We start from the raw sequence: 22,635 nt of genomic DNA, 5'->3' as shown, positions 1-22,635 counted from the left end.
GGCTTTAGGTATATTTATCAAAGTAATAAATAGTGATTCAATACACTGCTTGGTTAGAGCAGGAGAAAAGACTTTAGAGTGCTATGGATTGCAAGAGTAAAATTATGTTGTCAATATTACTGACTTTTCATTTTCCAAATAATAGGTTAAATATTTCTTTAGGGTTTTAAATTAGCTTGAAAAAATGTAGCATATAATCTCTTTGGCCAATGACATACACATTTCAATAGCTAACCATGACATGTTTTTTGTGTATATTTTTTGATCATATTTTGCCAAAAATGGACCAAGTAAGTCCTCGTTAGTATAGTGTGAAGTATCCCCGCCTGACCTGCGGGAGACCGGGGTTTGATTTCTCGACTGGGAGTTTTGAACTTTCAATCTCTTTTTTTGCATGCTGTTTCACTTTGTTTCACTGAGATAACAAAAATGCCTTATCTAAATTAAATCCAGGGTTTATGTCAACTTGAAAAAATCTTGCATGTAAGCTTCATGGCCAGTGCTACAAGTACAATTTGTGAGGTCCCCATGACCTGGTTTTGGGTATATTTATCAAAGTAATAAATAGTGATTCAATACACTGCTTGGTTAGAGCAGGAGAAAAGACTTTAGAGTGCTATGCATTGCAAGATTAAAATTATGTTGTCAATATTACTGACTTTTCATTTTCCAAATAATAGGTTAAATATTTCTTTAGGGTTTTAAATTATCTTGAAAAAATGTAGCATATAATCTCTTTGGCCAATGACATACACATTTCGATAGCTAACCATGACATGTTTTTTGGGTATATTTTTTGATCAAATTTTGCCAAAAATTGACCAAGTAAGTCCTCGTTATTATAGTGGTGACTATCCCTGCCTGTCACGCGGGAGACCGGGGTTCAATTCCCCGACGGGGAGTTTTGAACTTTTAATCTCTTTTATGTGTGCTGTTTCACGTTGTTTCATTGAGATAACAAAAAAAAATATCCAAATTGAATCCAGCGTTTATGTCAACTTGAAAAAAAGCTTGCATGTAAGCTTCATGGCCAGTGCTACAAGTACAGTTTGCGAGGTCCCCATGGCCTGGCTTTAGGTATATTTATCAAAGTAATAAATAGTTATTCAATACACTGCTTGGTTAGAGCAGGAGAATAGACTTTAGAGTGCTATGCATTGCAAGAGTAAAATTATGTTGTCAAAATTACTGACTTTTCATTTGCCAAATAATAGGTTCAATATTTCTTTAGGGTTTTAAATTAGCTTGAAAAATGTAGCATATAATCTCTTTGGCCAATGACATACACATTTCGATCGATAACCATGACATGTTTTTTGGGTATATTTTTTGATCATATTTTGCCAAAAATTGACCAAGTAAGTCCTCGTTAGTATAGTGTGAAGTATCCCCGCCTGACCTGCAGAGGACCGGGGTTTGATTTCTCGACGGGGAGTTTTGAACTTTCAATCGCTATTTTTGCATGCTGTTTCACTTTGTTTCATTGAGATAACAAAAATGCCTTATCTAAATTGAATCCAGGGTTTATGTCAACTTGAAAAAATCTTGCATGTAAGCTTCATGGCCAGTGCTACAAGTAGAATTTACGAGGTCCCCATGACCTGGTTTTGGGTATATTTATCAAAGTAATAAATAGTGATTCAATACACTGCTTGGTTAGAGCAGGAGAAAAGACTGTAGAGTGCTATGCATTGCAAGAGTAAAATTATGTTGTCAAAATTACTGACTTTTCATTTGCCAAATAATAGGTTAAATATTTCTTTAGGGTTTTAAATTAGCTTGAAAAAATGTAGCATATAATCTCTTTGGCCAATGACATACACATTTCAATAGCTAACCATGACATGTTTTTTGTGTATATTTTTTGATCATATTTTGCCAAAAATGGACCAAGTAAGTCCTCGTTAGTATAGTGTGAAGTGATTCCACCTGTCATGCGGGAGGCTGGGGTTCAATTCCCCGACGGGGAGTTTTGAACTTTTAATCTATTTTTTTTGCATGCTGTTTCACTTTGTTTCATTGAGATAACAAAAATGCCTTATCTAAATTGAATCGAGGGATTATGTCAACTTGAAAAAAATCTTCCATGTAAGCTTCATGGCCAGTACTACAAGTAGAGTTTACGAGGTCCCCATGACCTGGCTTTAGGTATATTTATCAAAGTAATAAATAGTGATTCAATACACTGCTTGGTTAGAGCAGGAGAAAAGACTTTAGAGTGCTATGGATTGCAAGAGTAAAATTATGTTGTCAATATTACTGACTTTTCATTTTCCAAATAATAGGTTAAATATTTCTTTAGGGTTTTAAATTAGCTTGAAAAAATGTAGCATATAATCTCTTTGGCCAATGACATACACATTTCAATAGCTAACCATGACATGTTTTTTGTGTATATTTTTTGATCATATTTTGCCAAAAATGGACCAAGTAAGTCCTCGTTAGTATAGTGTGAAGTATCCCCGCCTGACCTGCGGGAGACCGGGGTTTGATTTCTCGACTGGGAGTTTTGAACTTTCAATCTCTTTTTTTGCATGCTGTTTCACTTTGTTTCACTGAGATAACAAAAATGCCTTATCTAAATTAAATCCAGGGTTTATGTCAACTTGAAAAAATCTTGCATGTAAGCTTCATGGCCAGTGCTACAAGTACAATTTGTGAGGTCCCCATGACCTGGTTTTGGGTATATTTATCAAAGTAATAAATAGTGATTCAATACACTGCTTGGTTAGAGCAGGAGAAAAGACTTTAGAGTGCTATGCATTGCAAGATTAAAATTATGTTGTCAATATTACTGACTTTTCATTTTCCAAATAATAGGTTAAATATTTCTTTAGGGTTTTAAATTAGCTTGAAAAAATGTAGCATATAATCTCTTTGGCCAATGACATACACATTTCGATAGCTAACCATGACATGTTTTTTGGGTATATTTTTTGATCAAATTTTGCCAAAAATTGACCAAGTAAGTCCTCGTTATTATAGTGGTGACTATCCCTGCCTGTCACGCGGGAGACCGGGGTTCAATTCCCCGACGGGGAGTTTTGAACTTTTAATCTCTTTTATGTGTGCTGTTTCACGTTGTTTCATTGAGATAACAAAAAAAAATATCCAAATAGAATCCAGCGTTTATGTCAACTTGAAAAAAAGCTTGCATGTAAGCTTCATGGCCAGTGCTACAAGTACAGTTTGCGAGGTCCCCATGGCCTGGCTTTAGGTTTATTTATCAAAGTAATAAATAGTTATTCAATACACTGCTTGGTTAGAGCAGGAGAATAGACTTTAGAGTGCTATGCATTGCAAGAGTAAAATTATGTTGTCAAAATTACTGACTTTTCATTTGCCAAATAATAGGTTCAATATTTCTTTAGGGTTTTAAATTAGCTTGAAAAATGTAGCATATAATCTCTTTGGCCAATGACATACACATTTCGATCGATAACCATGACATGTTTTTTAGGTATATTTTTTGATCATATTTTGCCAAAAATTGACCAAGTAAGTCCTCGTTAGTATAGTGTGAAGTATCCCCGCCTGACCTGCAGAGGACCGGGGTTTGATTTCTCGACGGGGAGTTTTGAACTTTCAATCGCTATTTTTGCATGCTGTTTCACTTTGTTTCATTGAGATAACAAAAATGCCTTATCTAAATTGAATCGAGGGATTATGTCAACTTGAAAAAAATCTTCCATGTAAGCTTCATGGCCAGTACTACAAGTAGAGTTTACGAGGTCCCCATGACCTGGCTTTAGGTATATTTATCAAAGTAATAAATAGTGATTCAATACACTGCTTGGTTAGAGCAGGAGAAAAGACTTTAGAGTGCTATGGATTGCAAGAGTAAAATTATGTTGTCAATATTACTGACTTTTCATTTTCCAAATAATAGGTTAAATATTTCTTTAGGGTTTTAAATTAGCTTGAAAAAATGTAGCATATAATCTCTTTGGCCAATGACATACACATTTCGATAGCTAACCATGACATGTTTTTTGTGTATATTTTTTGATCATATTTTGCCAAAAATGGACCAAGTAAGTCCTCGTTAGTATAGTGTGAAGTGATTCCACCTGTCATGCGGGAGGCTGGGGTTCAATTCCCCGACGGGGAGTTTTGAACTTTTAATCTATTTTTTTTGCATGCTGTTTCACTTTGTTTCATTGAGATAACAAAAATGCCTTATCTAAATTGAATCGAGGGATTATGTCAACTTGAAAAAAATCTTCCATGTAAGCTTCATGGCCAGTACTACAAGTAGAGTTTACGAGGTCCCCATGACCTGGCTTTAGGTATATTTATCAAAGTAATAAATAGTGATTCAATACACTGCTTGGTTAGAGCAGGAAAAAAGACTTTAGAGTGCTATGCATTGCAAGAGTAAAATTATGTTGTCAAAATTACTGACTTTTCATTTGCCAAATAATAGGTTAAATATTTCTTTAGGGTTTTAAATTAGCTTGAAAAAATGTAGCATATAATCTCTTTGGCCAATGACATACACATTTCGATAGCTAACCATGACATGTTTTTTGGGAATATTTTTTGATCATATTTTGCCAAAAATTGACCAAGTAAGTCCTCGTTAGTATAGTGTGAAGTATCCCCGCCTGACCTGCGGGAGACCGGGGTTTGATTTCTCGACTGGGAGTTTTGAACTTTCAATCTCTTTTTTTGCATGCTGTTTCACTTTGTTTCATTGAGATAACAAAAATGCCTTATCTAAATTAAATCCAGGGTTTATGTCAACTTGAAAAAATCTTGCATGTAAGCTTCATGGCCAGTGCTACAAGTACAATTTGTGAGGTCCCCATGACCTGGTTTTGGGTATATTTATCAAAGTAATAAATAGTGATTTAATACACTGCTTGGTTAGAGCAGGAGAAAAGACTTTAGAGTGCTATGCATTGCAAGAGTAAAATTATGTTGTCAATATTACTGACTTTTCATTTTCCAAATAATAGGTTAAATATTTCTTTAGGGTTTTAAATTAGCTTGAAAAAATGTAGCATATAATCTCTTTGGCCAATGACATACACATTTCGATAGCTAACCATGACATGTTTTTTGTGTATATTTTTTGATATTATTTTGCCAAAAATTGACCAAGTAAGTCCTCGTTAGTATAGTGTGAAGTGATTCCGCCTGTCATGCGGGAGGCTGGGGTTCAATTCCCCGACGGTGAGTTTTGAACTTTTAATCTATTTTTTTTGCATGCTGTTTCACTTTGTTTCATTGAGATAACAAAAATGCCTTATCTAAATTGAATCGAGGGATTATGTCAAGTTTAAAAAAATCTTCCATGTAAGCTTCATGGCCAGTACTACAAGTAGAGTTTACGAGGTCCCCATGACCTGGCTTTAGGTATATTTATCAAAGTAATAAATAGTGATTCAATACACTGCTTGGTTAGAGCAGGAGAAAAGACTTTAGAGTGCTATGCATTGCAAGAGTAAAATTATGTTGTCAAAATTACTGACTTTTCATTTGCCAAATAATAGGTTCAATATTTCTTTAGGGTTTTAAATTAGCTTTAAAAAATGTAGCATATAATCTCTTTGGCCAATGACATACACATTTCGATCGCTAACCATGACATGTTTTTTGGGTATATTTTTTGATCATATTTTGCCAAAAATTGACCAAGTAAGTCCTCGTTAGTATAGTGTGAAGTATCCCCGCCTGACCTGCAGAGGACCGGGGTTTGATTTCTCGATGGGGAGTTTTGAACTTTCAATCGCTATTTTTGCATGCTGTTTCACTTTGTTTCATTGAGATAACAAAAATGCCTTAACTAATTTGAATCCAGGGTTTATGTCAACTTGAAAAAATCTTGCATGTAAGCTTCATGGCCAGTGCTACAAGTAGAATTTACGAGGTCCCCATGACCTGGTTTTGGGTATATTTATCAAAGTAATAAATAGTGATTCAATACACTGCTTGGTTAGAGCAGGAGAAAAGACTTTAGAGTGCTATGCATTGCAAGAGTAAAATTATGTTGTCAAAATTACTGACTTTTCATTTGCCAAATAATAGGTTAAATATTTCTTTAGGGTTTTAAATTAGCTTGAAAAAATGTAGCATATAATCTCTTTGGCCAATGACATACACATTTCAATAGCTAACCATGACATGTTTTTTGTGTATATTTTTTGATCATATTTTGCCAAAAATGGACCAAGTAAGTCCTCGTTAGTATAGTGTGAAGTGATTCCACCTGTCATGCGGGAGGCTGGGGTTCAATTCCCCGACGGGGAGTTTTGAACTTTTAATCTATTTTTTTTGCATGCTGTTTCACTTTGTTTCATTGAGATAACAAAAATGCCTTATCTAAATTGAATCGAGGGATTATGTCAACTTGAAAAAAATCTTCCATGTAAGCTTCATGGCCAGTACTACAAGTAGAGTTTACGAGGTCCCCATGACCTGGCTTTAGGTATATTTATCAAAGTAATAAATAGTTATTCAATACACTGCTTGGTTAGAGCAGGAGAAAAGACTTTAGAGTGCTATGGATTGCAAGAGTAAAATTATGTTGTCAATATTACTGACTTTTCATTTTCCAAATAATAGGTTAAATATTTCTTTAGGGTTTTAAATTAGCTTGAAAAAATGTAGCATATAATCTCTTTGGCCAATGACATACACATTTCGATAGCTAACCATGACATGTTTTTTGTGTATATTTTTTGATCATATTTTTCCAAAAATGGACCAAGTAAGTCCTTGTTAGTATAGTGTGAAGTGATTCCACCTGTCATGCGGGAGGCTGGGGTTCAATTCCCTGACGGGGAGTTTTGAACTTTTAATTTTTTTTTTTTGCATGCTGTTTCACTTTGTTTCATTGAGATAACAAAAATGCCTTATCTAAATTGAATCGAGGGATTATGTCAACTTGAAAAAAATCTTCCATGTAAGCTTCATGGCCAGTACTACAAGTAGAGTTTACGAGGTCCCCATGACCTGGCTTTAGGTATATTTATCAAAGTAATAAATAGTGATTCAATACACTGCTTGGTTAGAGCAGGAGAAAAGACTTTAGAGTGCTATGGATTGCAAGAGTAAAATTATGTTGTCAATATTACTGACTTTTCATTTTCCAAATAATAGGTTAAATATTTCTTTAGGGTTTTAAATTAGCTTGAAAAAATGTAGCATATAATCTCTTTGGCCAATGACATACACATTTCGATAGCTAACCATGACATGTTTTTTGGGAATATTTTTTGATCATATTTTGCCAAAAATTGACCAAGTAAGTCCTCGTTAGTATAGTGTGAAGTATCCCCGCCTGACCTGCGGGAGACCGGGGTTTGATTTCTCGACTGGGAGTTTTGAACTTTCAATCTCTTTTTTTGCATGCTGTTTCACTTTGTTTCATTGAGATAACAAAAATGCCTTATCTAAATTAAATCCAGGGTTTATGTCAACTTGAAAAAATCTTGCATGTAAGCTTCATGGCCAGTGCTACAAGTACAATTTGTGAGGTCACCATGACCTGGTTTTGGGTATATTTATCAAAGTAATAAATAGTGATTCAATACACTGCTTGGTTAGAGCAGGAGAAAAGACTTTAGAGTGCTATGCATTGCAAGAGTAAAATTATGTTGTCAATATTACTGACTTTTCATTTTCCAAATAATAGGTTAAATATTTCTTTAGGGTTTTAAATTAGCTTGAAAAAATGTAGCATATAATCTCTTTGGCCAATGACATACACATTTCGATAGCTAACCATGACATGTTTTTTGGGTATATTTTTTGATCAAATTTTGCCAAAAATTGACCAAGTAAGTCCTCGTTAGTATAGTGGTGAGTATCCCCGCCTGTCACGCGGGAGACCGGGGTTCAATTCCCCGACGGGGAGTTTTGAACTTTTAATCTCTTTTATGTGTGCTGTTTCACGTTGTTTCATTGAGATAACAAAAAAAAATATCCAAATTGAATACAGCGTTTATGTCAACTTGAAAAAAAGCTTGCATGTAAGCTTCATGGCCAGTGCTACAAGTACAGTTTGCGAGGTCCCCATGGCCTGGCTTTAGGTATATTTATCAAAGTAATAAATAGTTATTCAATACACTGCTTGGTTAGAGCAGGAGAATAGACTTTAGAGTGCTATGCATTGCAAGAATAAAATTATGTTGTCAAAATTACTGACTTTTCATTTGCCAAATAATAGGTTCAATATTTCTTTAGGGTTTTAAATTAGCTTGAAAAAATGCAGCATATAATCTCTTTGGCCAATGACATACACATTTCGATCGCTAACCATGACATGTTTTTTGGGTATATTTTTTGATCATATTTTGCCAAAAATTGACCAAGTAAGTCCTCGTTAGTATAGTGTGAAGAATCCCCGCCTGACCTGCAGAGGACCGGGGTTTGATTTCTCGACGGGGAGTTTTGAACTTTCAATCGCTATTTTTGCATGCTGTTTCACTTTGTTTCATTGAGATAACAAAAATGCCTTATCTAATTTGAATCCAGGGTTTATGTCAACTTGAAAAAATCTTGCATGTAAGCTTCATGGCCAGTGCTACAAGTAGAATTTACGAGGTCCCCATGACCTGGTTTTGGGTATATTTATCAAAGTAATAAATAGTGATTCAATACACTGCTTGGTTAGAGCAGGAGAAAAGACTTTAGAGTGCTATGCATTGCAAGAGTAAAATTATGTTGTCAAAATTACTGACTTTTCATTTGCCAAATAATAGGTTAAATATTTCTTTAGGGTTTTAAATTAGCTTGAAAAAATGTAGCATATAATCTCTTTGGCCAATGACATACAGATTTCAATAGCTAACCATGACATGTTTTTTGTGTATATTTTTTGATCATATTTTGCCAAAAATGGACCAAGTAAGTCCTCGTTAGTATAGTGTGAAGTATCCATGCCTGACCTGCGGGAGACCGGGGTTTGATTTCTCGACTGGGAGTTTTGAACTTTCAATCTCTTTTTTTGCATGCTGTTTCACTTTGTTTCATTGAGATAACAAAAATGCCTTACCTAAATTAAATCCAGGGTTTATGTCAACTTGAAAAAATCTTGCATGTAAGCTTCATGGCCAGTGCTACAAGTACAATTTGTGAGGTCACCATGACCTGGTTTTGGGTATATTTATCAAAGTAATAAATAGTGATTCAATACACTGCTTGGTTAGAGCAGGAGAAAAGACTTTAGAGTGCTATGCATTGCAAGAGTAAAATTATGTTGTCAATATTACTGACTTTTCATTTTCCAAATAATAGGTTAAATATTTCTTTAGGATTTTAAATTAGCTTGAAAAAATGTAGCATATAATCTCTTTGGCCAATGACATACAAATTTCGATAGCTAACCATGACATGTTTTTTGGGTATATTTTTTGATATTATTTTGCCAAAAATTGACCAAGTAAGTCCTCGTTAGTATAGTGTGAAGTGATTCTGCCTGTCATGCGGGAGGCTGGGGTTCAATTCCCCGACGGTGAGTTTTGAACTTTTAATCTATTTTTTTTGCATGCTGTTTCACTTTGTTTCATTGAGATAACAAAAATGCCTTATCTAAATTGAATCGAGGGATTATGTCAAGTTTAAAAAAATCTTCCATGTAAGCTTCATGGCCAGTACTACAAGTAGAGTTTACGAGGTCCCCATGACCTGGCTTTAGGTATATTTATCAAAGTAATAAATAGTGATTCAATACACTGCTTGGTTAGAGCAGGAGAAAAGACTTTAGAGTGCTATGCATTGCAAGAGTAAAATTATGTTGTCAATTTTACTGACTTTTCATTTTCCAAATAATAGGTTAAATATTTCTTTAGGGTTTTAAATTAGCTTGAAAAAATGTAGCATATAATCTCTTTGGCCAATGACATACACATTTCGATAGCTAACCATGACGTTTTTTGGGAATATTTTTTTATCATATTTTGCCAAAAATTGACCAAGTAAGTCCTCGTTAGTATAGTGTGAAGTATCCCCGCCTGACCTGCGGGAGACCGGGGTTTGATTTCTCGACTGGGAGTTTTGAACTTTCAATCTCTTTTTTTGCATGCTGTTTCACTTTGTTTCATTGAGATAACAAAAATGCCTTATCTAAATTAAATCCAGGGTTTATGTCAACTTGAAAAAATCTTGCATGTAAGCTTCATGGCCAGTGCTACAAGTACAATTTGTGAGGTCCCCATGACCTGGTTTTGGGTATATTTATCAAAGTAATAAATAGTGATTCAATACACTGCTTGGTTAGAGCAGGAGAAAAGACTTTAGAGTGCTATGCATTGCAAGAGTAAAATTATGTTGTCAATATTACTGACTTTTCATTTTCCAAATAATAGGTTAAATATTTCTTTAAGGTTTTAAATTAGCTTGAAAAAATGTAGCATATAATCTCTTTGGCCAATGACATACACATTTCGATAGCTAACCATGACATGTTTTTTGGGTATATTTTTTGATCACATTTTGCCAAAAATTGACCAAGTAAGTCCTCGTTATTATAGTGGTGACTATCCCTGCCTGTCACGCGGGAGACCGGGGTTCAATTCCCCGACGGGGAGTTTTGAACTTTTAATCTCTTTTATGTGTGCTGTTTCACGTTGTTTCATTGAGATAACAAAAAAAAATATCCAAATTGAATCCAGCGTTTATGTCAACTTGAAAAAAAGCTTGCATGTAAGCTTCATTGCCAGTGCTACAAGTACAGTTTGCGAGGTCCCCATGGCCTGGCTTTAGGTATATTTATCAAAGTAATAAATAGTTATTCAATACACTGCTTGGTTAGAGCAGGAGAATAGACTTTAGAGTGCTATGCATTGCAAGAGTAAAATTATGTTGTCAAAATTACTGACTTTTCATTTGCCAAATAATAGGTTCAATATTTCTTTAGGGTTTTAAATTAGCTTGAAAAATGTAGCATATAATCTCTTTGGCCATTGACATACACATTTCGATCGCTAACCATGACATGTTTTTTGGGTATATTTTTTGATCATATTTTGCCAGAAATTGACCAAGTAAGTCCTCGTTAGTATAGTGTGAAGTATCCCCGCCTGACCTGCAGAGGACCGGGGTTTGATTTCTCGACGGGGAGTTTTGAACTTTCAATCGCTATTTTTGCATGCTGTTTCACTTTGTTTCATTGAGATAACAAAAATGCCTTATCTAAATTGAATCCAGGGTTTATGTCAACTTGAAAAAATCTTGCATGTAAGCTTCATGGCCAGTGCTACAAGTAGAATTTACGAGGTCCCCATGACCTGGTTTTGGGTATATTTATCAAAGTAATAAATAGTGATTCAATACACTGCTTGGTTAGAGCAGGAGAAAAGACTTTAGAGTGCTATGCATTGCAAGTGTAAAATTATGTTGTCAAAATTACTGACTTTTCATTTGCCAAATAATAGGTTAAATATTTCTTTAGGGTTTTAAATTAGCTTGAAAAAATGTAGCATATAATCTCTTTGGCCAATGACATACACATTTCAATAGCTAACCATGACATGTTTTTTGTGTATATTTTTTGATCATATTTTGCCAAAAATTGACCAAGTAAGTCCTCGTTAGTATAGTGTGAAGTATCCCCGCCTGACCTGCGGGAGACCGGGGTTTGATTTCTCGACTGGGAGTTTTGAACTTTCAATCTCTTTTTTTGCATGCTGTTTCACTTTGTTTCATTGAGATAACAAAAATGCCTTATCTAAATTAAATCCAGGGTTTATGTCAACTTGAAAAAATCTTGCATGTAAGCTTCATGGCCAGTGCTACAAGTACAATTTGTGAGGTCCCCATGACCTGGTTTTGGGTATATTTATCAAAGTAATAAATAGTGATTCAATACACTGCTTGGTTAGAGCAGGAGAAAAGACTTTAGAGTGCTATGCATTGCAAGAGAAAAATTATGTTGTCAATATTACTGACTTTTCATTTTCCAAATAATAGGTTAAATATTTCTTTAGGGTTTTAAATTAGCTTGAAAAAATGTAGCATATAATCTCTTTGGCCAATGACATACAAATTTTGAAAGCTAACCATGACATGTTTTTTGGGTATATTTTTTTATATTATTTTGCCAAAAATTGACCAAGTAAGTCCTCGTTAGTATAGTGTGAAGTGATTCCGCATGTCATGCGGGAGGTTTGGGGTTCAATTCCCCGACGGGGAGTTTTGAACTTTTAATCTATTTTTTTTGCATGCTGTTTCACTTTGTTTCATTGAGATAACAAAAATGCCTTATCTAAATTGAATCGAGGGATTATGTCAACTTGAAAAAAATCTTCCATGTAAGCTTCATGGCCAGTGCTACAAGTACAGTTTGTGAGGTCCCCATGACCTGGCTTTAGGTATATTTATCAAAGTAATAAATAGTTATTCAATACACTGCTTGGTTAGAGGAGGAGAATAGACTTTAGAGTGCTATGCATTGCAAGAGTAAAATTATGTTGTCAAAATTACTGACTTTTCATTTGCCAAATAATAGTTTTAAATATTTCTTTACGGTTTTAAATTAGCTTGAAAAAATGTAGCATATAATCTCTTTGGCCAATGACATACACATTTCGATAGCTAACCATGACATGTTTTTTGGGTATATTTTTTGATCATATTTTGCCAAAAATTGACCAAGTAAGTCCTCGTTAGTATAGTGTGAAGTATCCCCGCCTGACCTGCGGGAGACCGGGGTTTTATTTCTCGACTGGGAGTTTTGAACTTTCAATCTCTTTTTTTGCATGCTGTTTCACTTTGTTTCATTGAGATAACAAAAATGCCTTATCTAAATTGAATCCAGGGTTTCTGTCAACTTGAAAAAATCTTGCATGTAAGCTTCATGGCCAGTGCTACAAGTACAATTTGTGAGGTCACCATGACCTGGTTTTGGTTATATTTATCAAAGTAATAAATAGTGATTCAATACACTGCTTGGTTAGAGCAGGAGAAAAGACTTTAGAGTGCTATGCATTACAAGAGTAAAATTATGTTGTCAATATTACTGACTTTTCATTTGCCAAATAATAGGTTAAATATTTCTTTAGGGTTTTAAATTAGCTTGAAAAAATGTAGCATATAATCTCTTTGGCCAATGACATACAAATTTCGATAGCTAACCATGACATGTTTTTTGTGTATATTTTTTGATCATATTTTGCCAAAAATTGACCAAGTAAGTCCTCGTTAGTATATTGTGAAGTATCCCCGCCTGACCTGCGGGAGACCGGGGTTTGATTTCTCGACTGGGAGTTTTGAACTTTCAATCTCTTTTTTTGCATGCTGTTTCACTTTGTTTCATTGAGATAACAAAAATGCCTTATCTAAATTAAATCCAGGGTTTATGTCAACTTGAAAAAATCTTGCATGTAAGCTTCATGGCCAGTGCTACAAGTACAATTTGTGAGGTCACCATGACCTGGTTTTGGATATATTTATCAAAGTAATAAATAGTGATTCAATACACTGCTTGGTTAGAGCAGGAGAAAAGACTTTAGAGTGCTATGCATTGCAAGAGTAAAATAATGTTGTCAATATTACTGACTTTCATTTGCCAAATAATAGGTTAAATATTTCTTTAGGGTTTTAAATTAGCTTGAAAAAATGTAGCATATAATCTCTTTGGCCAATGACATACAAATTTCGATAGCTAACCATGACATGTTTTTTGGGTATATTTTTTGATATTATTTTGCCAAAAATTGACCAAGTAAGTCCTCGTTAGTATAGTGTGAAGTGTTTCCGCCTGTCATGCGGGAGGTTGGGGTTCAATTTCCCGACGGGGAGTTTTGAACTTTTAATCTATTTTTTTTGCATGCTGTTTCACTTTGTTTCATTGAGATAATAAAAATGCCTTATCTAAATTGAGTCCAGGGATTATGTCAACTTGAAAAAAATCTTGCATGTAAGCTTCATGGCCAGTGCTACAAGTAGAATTTACGAGGTCCCCATGACCTGGCTTTAGGTATATTTATCAAAGTAATAAATAGTGATTCAATACACTGCTTGGTTAGAGCAGGAGAAAAGACTTTAGAGTGCTATGGATTGCAAGAGTAAAATTATGTTGTCAATATTACTGACTTTCATTTGCCAAATAATAGGTTAAATATTTCTTTAGGGTTTTAAATTAGCTTGAAAAAATGGAGCATATAATCTCTTTGGCCAATGACATACACATTTCGATAGCTAACCATGACATGTTTTTTGGGTATATTTTTTGATCATATTTTGCCAAAAATTGACCAAGTAAGTCCTCGTTAGTATAGTGTGAAGTATCCTCGCCTGACCTGCGGGAGACCGGGGTTTTATTTCTCGACTGGGAGTTTTGAACTTTCAATCTCTTTTTTTGCATGCTGTTTCACTTTGTTTCATTGAGATAACAAAAATGCCTTATCTAAATTGAATCCAGGGTTTCTGTCAACTAGAAAAAATCTTGCATGTAAGCTTCATGGCCAGTGCTACAAGTACAATTTGTGAGGTCACCATGACCTGGTTTTGGGTATATTTATCAAAGTAATAAATAGTGATTCAATACACTGCTTGGTTAGAGCAGGAGAAAAGACTTTAGAGTGTTATGCATTACAAGAGTAAAATTATGTTGTCCATATTACTGACTTTTCATTTGCCAAATAATAGGTTAAATATTTCTTTAGGGTTTTAAATTAGCTTGAAAAAATGTAGCATATAATCTCTTTGGCCAATGACATACAAATTTCGATAGCTAACCATGACATGTTTTTTGGGTATATTTTTTGATCAAATTTTGCCAAAAACTTACCAAGTAAGTCCTCGTTAGTATAGTGGTGAGTATCCCCGCCTGTCACGTGGGAGACCGGGGTTCAATTCCCCGACGTGGAGTTTTGAACTTTTATACTCTTTTCTGTGTGCTGTTTCACGTTGTTTCATTGAGATAACAAAAATGCCTTATCCAAATTGAATCCAGGGTTTATGTCAACTTGAAAAAAATCTTGCATGTAAGTTTCATGGCCAGTGCTACAAGTACAGTTTGCGAGGTCCCCATGACCTGGCTTTAGGTATATTTATCAAAGTAATAAATAGTGATTCAATACACTGCTTGGTTAGAGCAGGAGAAAAGACTTTAGAGTGCTATGGATTGCAAGAGTAAAATTATGTTGTCAATATTACTGACTTTTCATTTTCCAAATAATAGGTTAAATATTTCTTTAGGGTTTTAAATTAGCTTGAAAAAATGTAGCATATAATCTCTTTGGCCAATGACATACACATTTCGATAGCTAACCATGACATGTTTTTTGTGTATATTTTTTGATCATATTTTGCCAAAAATGGACCAAGTAAGTCCTTGTTAGTATAGTGTGAAGTGATTCCACCTGTCATGCGGGAGGCTGGGGTTCAATTCCCTGACGGGGAGTTTTGAACTTTTAATTTTTTTTTTTTGCATGCTGTTTCACTTTGTTTCATTGAGATAACAAAAATGCCTTATCTAAATTGAATCGAGGGATTATGTCAACTTGAAAAAAATCTTCCATGTAAGCTTCATGGCCAGTACTACAAGTAGAGTTTACGAGGTCCCCATGACCTGGCTTTAGGTATATTTATCAAAGTAATAAATAGTGATTCAATACACTGCTTGGTTAGAGCAGGAGAAAAGACTTTAGAGTGCTATGGATTGCAAGAGTAAAATTATGTTGTCAATATTACTGACTTTTCATTTTCCAAATAATAGGTTAAATATTTCTTTAGGGTTTTAAATTAGCTTGAAAAAATGTAGCATATAATCTCTTTGGCCAATGACATACACATTTCGATAGCTAACCATGACATGTTTTTTGGGAATATTTTTTGATCATATTTTGCCAAAAATTGACCAAGTAAGTCCTCGTTAGTATAGTGTGAAGTATCCCCGCCTGACCTGCGGGAGACCGGGGTTTGATTTCTCGACTGGGAGTTTTGAACTTTCAATCTCTTTTTTTGCATGCTGTTTCACTTTGTTTCATTGAGATAACAAAAATGCCTTATCTAAATTAAATCCAGGGTTTATGTCAACTTGAAAAAATCTTGCATGTAAGCTTCATGGCCAGTGCTACAAGTACAATTTGTGAGGTCACCATGACCTGGTTTTGGGTATATTTATCAAAGTAATAAATAGTGATTCAATACACTGCTTGGTTAGAGCAGGAGAAAAGACTTTAGAGTGCTATGCATTGCAAGAGTAAAATTATGTTGTCAATATTACTGACTTTTCATTTTCCAAATAATAGGTTAAATATTTCTTTAGGGTTTTAAATTAGCTTGAAAAAATGTAGCATATAATCTCTTTGGCCAATGACATACACATTTCGATAGCTAACCATGACATGTTTTTTGGGTATATTTTTTGATCAAATTTTGCCAAAAATTGACCAAGTAAGTCCTCGTTAGTATAGTGGTGAGTATCCCCGCCTGTCACGCGGGAGACCGGGGTTCAATTCCCCGACGGGGAGTTTTGAACTTTTAATCTCTTTTATGTGTGCTGTTTCACGTTGTTTCATTGAGATAACAAAAAAAAATATCCAAATTGAATACAGCGTTTATGTCAACTTGAAAAAAAGCTTGCATGTAAGCTTCATGGCCAGTGCTACAAGTACAGTTTGCGAGGTCCCCATGGCCTGGCTTTAGGTATATTTATCAAAGTAATAAATAGTTATTCAATACACTGCTTGGTTAGAGCAGGAGAATAGACTTTAGAGTGCTATGCATTGCAAGAGTAAAATTATGTTGTCAAAATTACTGACTTTTCATTTGCCAAATAATAGGTTCAATATTTCTTTAGGGTTTTAAATTAGCTTGAAAAAATGCAGCATATAATCTCTTTGGCCAATGACATACACATTTCGATCGCTAACCATGACATGTTTTTTGGGTATATTTTTTGATCATATTTTGCCAAAAATTGACCAAGTAAGTCCTCGTTAGTATAGTGTGAAGAATCCCCGCCTGACCTGCAGAGGACCGGGGTTTGATTTCTCGACGGGGAGTTTTGAACTTTCAATCGCTATTTTTGCATGCTGTTTCACTTTGTTTCATTGAGATAACAAAAATGCCTTATCTAATTTGAATCCAGGGTTTATGTCAACTTGAAAAAATCTTGCATGTAAGCTTCATGGCCAGTGCTACAAGTAGAATTTACGAGGTCCCCATGACCTGGTTTTGGGTATATTTATCAAAGTAATAAATAGTGATTCAATACACTGCTTGGTTAGAGCAGGAGAAAAGACTTTAGAGTGCTATGCATTGCAAGAGTAAAATTATGTTGTCAAAATTACTGACTTTTCATTTGCCAAATAATAGGTTAAATATTTCTTTAGGGTTTTAAATTAGCTTGAAAAAATGTAGCATATAATCTCTTTGGCCAATGACATACAGATTTCGATCGCTAACCATGACATGTTTTTTGGGTATATTTTTTGATCATATTTTGCCAAAAATTGACCAAGTAAGTCCTCGTTAGTATAGTGTGAAGTATCCCCGCCTGACCTGCAGAGGACCGGGGTTTGATTTCTCGACGGGGAGTTTTGAACTTTCAATCGCTATTTTTGCATGCTGTTTCACTTTGTTTCATTGAGATAACAAAAATGCCTTAACTAATTTGAATCCAGGGTTTATGTCAACTTGAAAAAATCTTGCATGTAAGCTTCATGGCCAGTGCTACAAGTAGAATTTACGAGGTCCCCATGACCTGGTTTTGGGTATATTTATCAAAGTAATAAATAGTGATTCAATACACTGCTTGGTTAGAGCAGGAGAAAAGACTTTAGAGTGCTATGCATTGCAAGAGTAAAATTATGTTGTCAAAATTACTGACTTTTCATTTGCCAAATAATAGGTTAAATATTTCTTTAGGGTTTTAAATTAGCTTGAAAAAATGTAGCATATAATCTCTTTGGCCAATGACATACACATTTCAATAGCTAACCATGACATGTTTTTTGTGTATATTTTTTGATCATATTTTGCCAAAAATGGACCAAGTAAGTCCTCGTTAGTATAGTGTGAAGTGATTCCACCTGTCATGCGGGAGGCTGGGGTTCAATTCCCCGACGGGGAGTTTTGAACTTTTAATCTATTTTTTTTGCATGCTGTTTCACTTTGTTTCATTGAGATAACAAAAATGCCTTATCTAAATTGAATCGAGGGATTATGTCAACTTGAAAAAAATCTTCCATGTAAGCTTCATGGCCAGTACTACAAGTAGAGTTTACGAGGTCCCCATGACCTGGCTTTAGGTATATTTATCAAAGTAATAAATAGTGATTCAATACACTGCTTGGTTAGAGCAGGAGAAAAGACTTTAGAGTGCTATGGATTGCAAGAGTAAAATTATGTTGTCAATATTACTGACTTTTCATTTTCCAAATAATACGTTAAATATTTCTTTAGGGTTTTAAATTAGCTTGAAAAAATGTAGCATATAATCTCTTTGGCCAATGACATACACATTTCGATAGCTAACCATGACATGTTTTTTGTGTATATTTTTTGATCATATTTTGCCAAAAATGGACCAAGTAAGTCCTCGTTAGTATAGTGTGAAGTGATTCCACCTGTCATGCGGGAGGCTGGGGTTCAATTCCCCGACGGGGAGTTTTGAACTTTTAATCTATTTTTTTTGCATGCTGTTTCACTTTGTTTCATTGAGATAACAAAAATGCCTTATCTAAATTGAATCGAGGGATTATGTCAACTTGAAAAAAATCTTCCATGTAAGCTTCATGGCCAGTACTACAAGTAGAGTTTACGAGGTCCCCATGACCTGGCTTTAGGTATATTTATCAAAGTAATAAATAGAGATTCAATACACTGCTTGGTTAGAGCAGGAGAAAAGACTTTAGAGTGCTATGGATTGCAAGAGTAAAATTATGTTGTCAATATTACTGACTTTTCATTTTCCAAATAATAGGTTAAATATTTCTTTAGGGTTTTAAATTAGCTTGAAAAAATGTAGCATATAATCTCTTTGGCCAATGACATACACATTTCGATAGCTAACCATGACATGTTTTTTGGGAATATTTTTTGATCATATTTTGCCAAAAATTGACCAAGTAAGTCCTCGTTAGTATAGTGTGAAGTATCCATGCCTGACCTGCGGGAGACCGGGGTTTGATTTCTCGACTGGGAGTTTTGAACTTTCAATCTCTTTTTTTGCATGCTGTTTCACTTTGTTTCATTGAGATAACAAAAATGCCTTACCTAAATTAAATCCAGGGTTTATGTCAACTTGAAAAAATCTTGCATGTAAGCTTCATGGCCAGTGCTACAAGTACAATTTGTGAGGTCACCATGACCTGGTTTTGGGTATATTTATCAAAGTAATAAATAGTGATTCAATACACTGCTTGGTTAGAGCAGGAGAAAAGACTTTAGAGTGCTATGCATTGCAAGAGTAAAATTATGTTGTCAATATTACTGACTTTTCATTTTCCAAATAATAGGTTAAATATTTCTTTAGGATTTTAAATTAGCTTGAAAAAATGTAGCATATAATCTCTTTGGCCAATGACATACAAATTTCGATAGCTAACCATGACATGTTTTTTGGGTATATTTTTTGATATTATTTTGCCAAAAATTGACCAAGTAAGTCCTCGTTAGTATAGTGTGAAGTGATTCTGCCTGTCATGCGGGAGGCTGGGGTTCAATTCCCCGACGGTGAGTTTTGAACTTTTAATCTATTTTTTTTGCATGCTGTTTCACTTTGTTTCATTGAGATAACAAAAATGCCTTATCTAAATTGAATCGAGGGATTATGTCAAGTTTAAAAAAATCTTCCATGTAAGCTTCATGGCCAGTACTACAAGTAGAGTTTACGAGGTCCCCATGACCTGGCTTTAGGTATATTTATCAAAGTAATAAATAGTGATTCAATACACTGCTTGGTTAGAGCAGGAGAAAAGACTTTAGAGTGCTATGCATTGCAAGAGTAAAATTATGTTGTCAATATTACTGACTTTTCATTTTCCAAATAATAGGTTAAATATTTCTTTAGGGTTTTAAATTAGCTTGAAAAAATGTAGCATATAATCTCTTTGGCCAATGACATACACATTTCGATAGCTAACCATGACGTTTTTTGGGAATATTTTTTTATCATATTTTGCCAAAAATTGACCAAGTAAGTCCTCGTTAGTATAGTGTGAAGTATCCCCGCCTGACCTGCGGGAGACCGGGGTTTGATTTCTCGACTGGGAGTTTTGAACTTTCAATCTCTTTTTTTGCATGCTGTTTCACTTTGTTTCATTGAGATAACAAAAATGCCTTATCTAAATTAAATCCAGGGTTTATGTCAACTTGAAAAAATCTTGCATGTAAGCTTCATGGCCAGTGCTACAAGTACAATTTGTGAGGTCCCCATGACCTGGTTTTGGGTATATTTATCAAAGTAATAAATAGTGATTCAATACACTGCTTGGTTAGAGCAGGAGAAAAGACTTTAGAGTGCTATGCATTGCAAGAGTAAAATTATGTTGTCAATATTACTGACTTTTCATTTTCCAAATAATAGGTTAAATATTTCTTTAAGGTTTTAAATTAGCTTGAAAAAATGTAGCATATAATCTCTTTGGCCAATGACATACACATTTCGATAGCTAACCATGACATGTTTTTTGAGTATATTTTTTGATCAAATTTTGCCAAAAATTGACCAAGTAAGTCCTCGTTATTATAGTGGTGACTATCCCTGCCTGTCACGCGGGAGACCGGGGTTCAATTCCCCGACGGGGAGTTTTGAACTTTTAATCTCTTTTATGTGTGCTGTTTCACGTTGTTTCATTGAGATAACAAAAAAAAATATCCAAATTGAATCCAGCGTTTATGTCAACTTGAAAAAAAGCTTGCATGTAAGCTTCATGGCCAGTGCTACAAGTACAGTTTGCGAGGTCCCCATGGCCTGGCTTTAGGTATATTTATCAAAGTAATAAATAGTTATTCAATACACTGCTTGGTTAGAGCAGGAGAATAGACTTTAGAGTGCTATGCATTGCAAGAGTAAAATTATGTTGTCAAAATTACTGACTTTTCATTTGCCAAATAATAGGTTCAATATTTCTTTAGGGTTTTAAATTAGCTTGAAAAATGTAGCATATAATCTCTTTGGCCAATGACATACACATTTCGATCGCTAACCATGACATGTTTTTTGGGTATATTTTTTGATCATATTTTGCCAGAAATTGACCAAGTAAGTCCTCGTTAGTATAGTGTGAAGTATCCCCGCCTGACCTGCAGAGGACCGGGGTTTGATTTCTCGACGGGGAGTTTTGAACTTTCAATCGCTATTTTTGCATGCTGTTTCACTTTGTTTCATTGAGATAACAAAAATGCCTTATCTAAATTGAATCCAGGGTTTATGTCAACTTGAAAAAATCTTGCATGTAAGCTTCATGGCCAGTGCTACAAGTAGAATTTACGAGGTCCCCATGACCTGGTTTTGGGTATATTTATCAAAGTAATAAATAGTGATTCAATACACTGCTTGGTTAGAGCAGGAGAAAAGACTTTAGAGTGCTATGCATTGCAAGAGTAAAATTATGTTGTCAAAATTACTGACTTTTCATTTGCCAAATAATAGGTTAAATATTTCTTTAGGGTTTTAAATTAGCTTGAAAAAATGTAGCATATAATCTCTTTGGCCAATGACATACACATTTCAATAGCTAACCATGACATGTTTTTTGTGTATATTTTTTGATCATATTTTGCCAAAAATTGACCAAGTAAGTCCTCGTTAGTATAGTGTGAAGTATCCCCGCCTGACCTGCGGGAGACCGGGGTTTGATTTCTCGACTGGGAGTTTTGAACTTTCAATCTCTTTTTTTGCATGCTGTTTCACTTTGTTTCATTGAGATAACAAAAATGCCTTATCTAAATTGAATCCAGGGTTTCTGTCAACTTGAAAAAATCTTGCATGAAAGCTTCATGGCCAGTGCTACAAGTACAATTTGTGAGGTCACCATGACCTGGTTTTGGGTATATTTATCAAAGTAATAAATAGTGATTCAATACACTGCTTGGTTAGAGCAGGAGAAAAGACTTTAGAGTGCTATGCATTACAAGAGTAAAATTATGTTGTCAATATTACTGACTTTTCATTTGCCAAATAATAGGTTAAATATTTCTTTAGGGTTTTAAATTAGCTTGAAAAAATGTAGCATATAATCTCTTTGGCCAATGACATACAAATTTCGATAGCTAACCATGACATGTTTTTTGGGTATATTTTTTGATCAAATTTTGCCAAAAACTTACAAAGTAAGTCCTCGTTAGTATAGTGGTGAGTATCCCCGCCTGTCACGTGGGAGACCGGGGTTCAATTCCCCGACGTGGAGTTTTGAACTTTTAATCTCTTTTCTGTGTGCTGTTTCACGTTGTTTCATTGAGATAACAAAAATGCCTTATCCAAATTGAATCCAGGGTTTATGTCAACTTGAAAAAAATCTTGCATGTAAGTTTCATGGCCAGTGCTACAAGTACAGTTTGCGAGGTCCCCATGACCTGGCTTTAAGTATATTTATCAAGGTAATAAATAGTTATTCAATACACTGCTTGGTTAGAGCAGGAGAATAGACTTTAGAGTGCTATGCATTGCAAGAGTAAAATTATGTTGTCAAAATTACTGACTTTTCATTTGCCAAATAATATGTTAAATAT

General features: G+C 34.6%; 2 non-coding genes across 2 annotated transcripts; both read left to right on the top strand.

Annotated features, from left to right (window-relative positions):
• The first annotated feature begins 7,792 nt into the window (after window positions 1-7,792).
• TRNAD-GUC (transfer RNA aspartic acid (anticodon GUC)) lies at window positions 7,793-7,864 on the top strand. The gene has a single exon. It is a non-coding gene; the product is annotated as a tRNA-Asp (tRNA).
• An 8,491-nt stretch (window positions 7,865-16,355) lies between these two features.
• On the top strand, window positions 16,356-16,427 carry TRNAD-GUC (transfer RNA aspartic acid (anticodon GUC)). Its single transcript has one exon. It is a non-coding gene; the product is annotated as a tRNA-Asp (tRNA).
• The last annotated feature ends 6,208 nt before the right edge of the window (window positions 16,428-22,635 follow it).

This window comes from Taudactylus pleione, unplaced genomic scaffold (assembly GCF_031769625.1).
Source record: "Taudactylus pleione unplaced genomic scaffold, aTauple2 ptg000117l, whole genome shotgun sequence".
NCBI lineage: Eukaryota > Metazoa > Chordata > Amphibia > Anura > Myobatrachidae > Taudactylus > Taudactylus pleione.
This window is presented reverse-complemented; position numbering and strand designations above follow the sequence as displayed.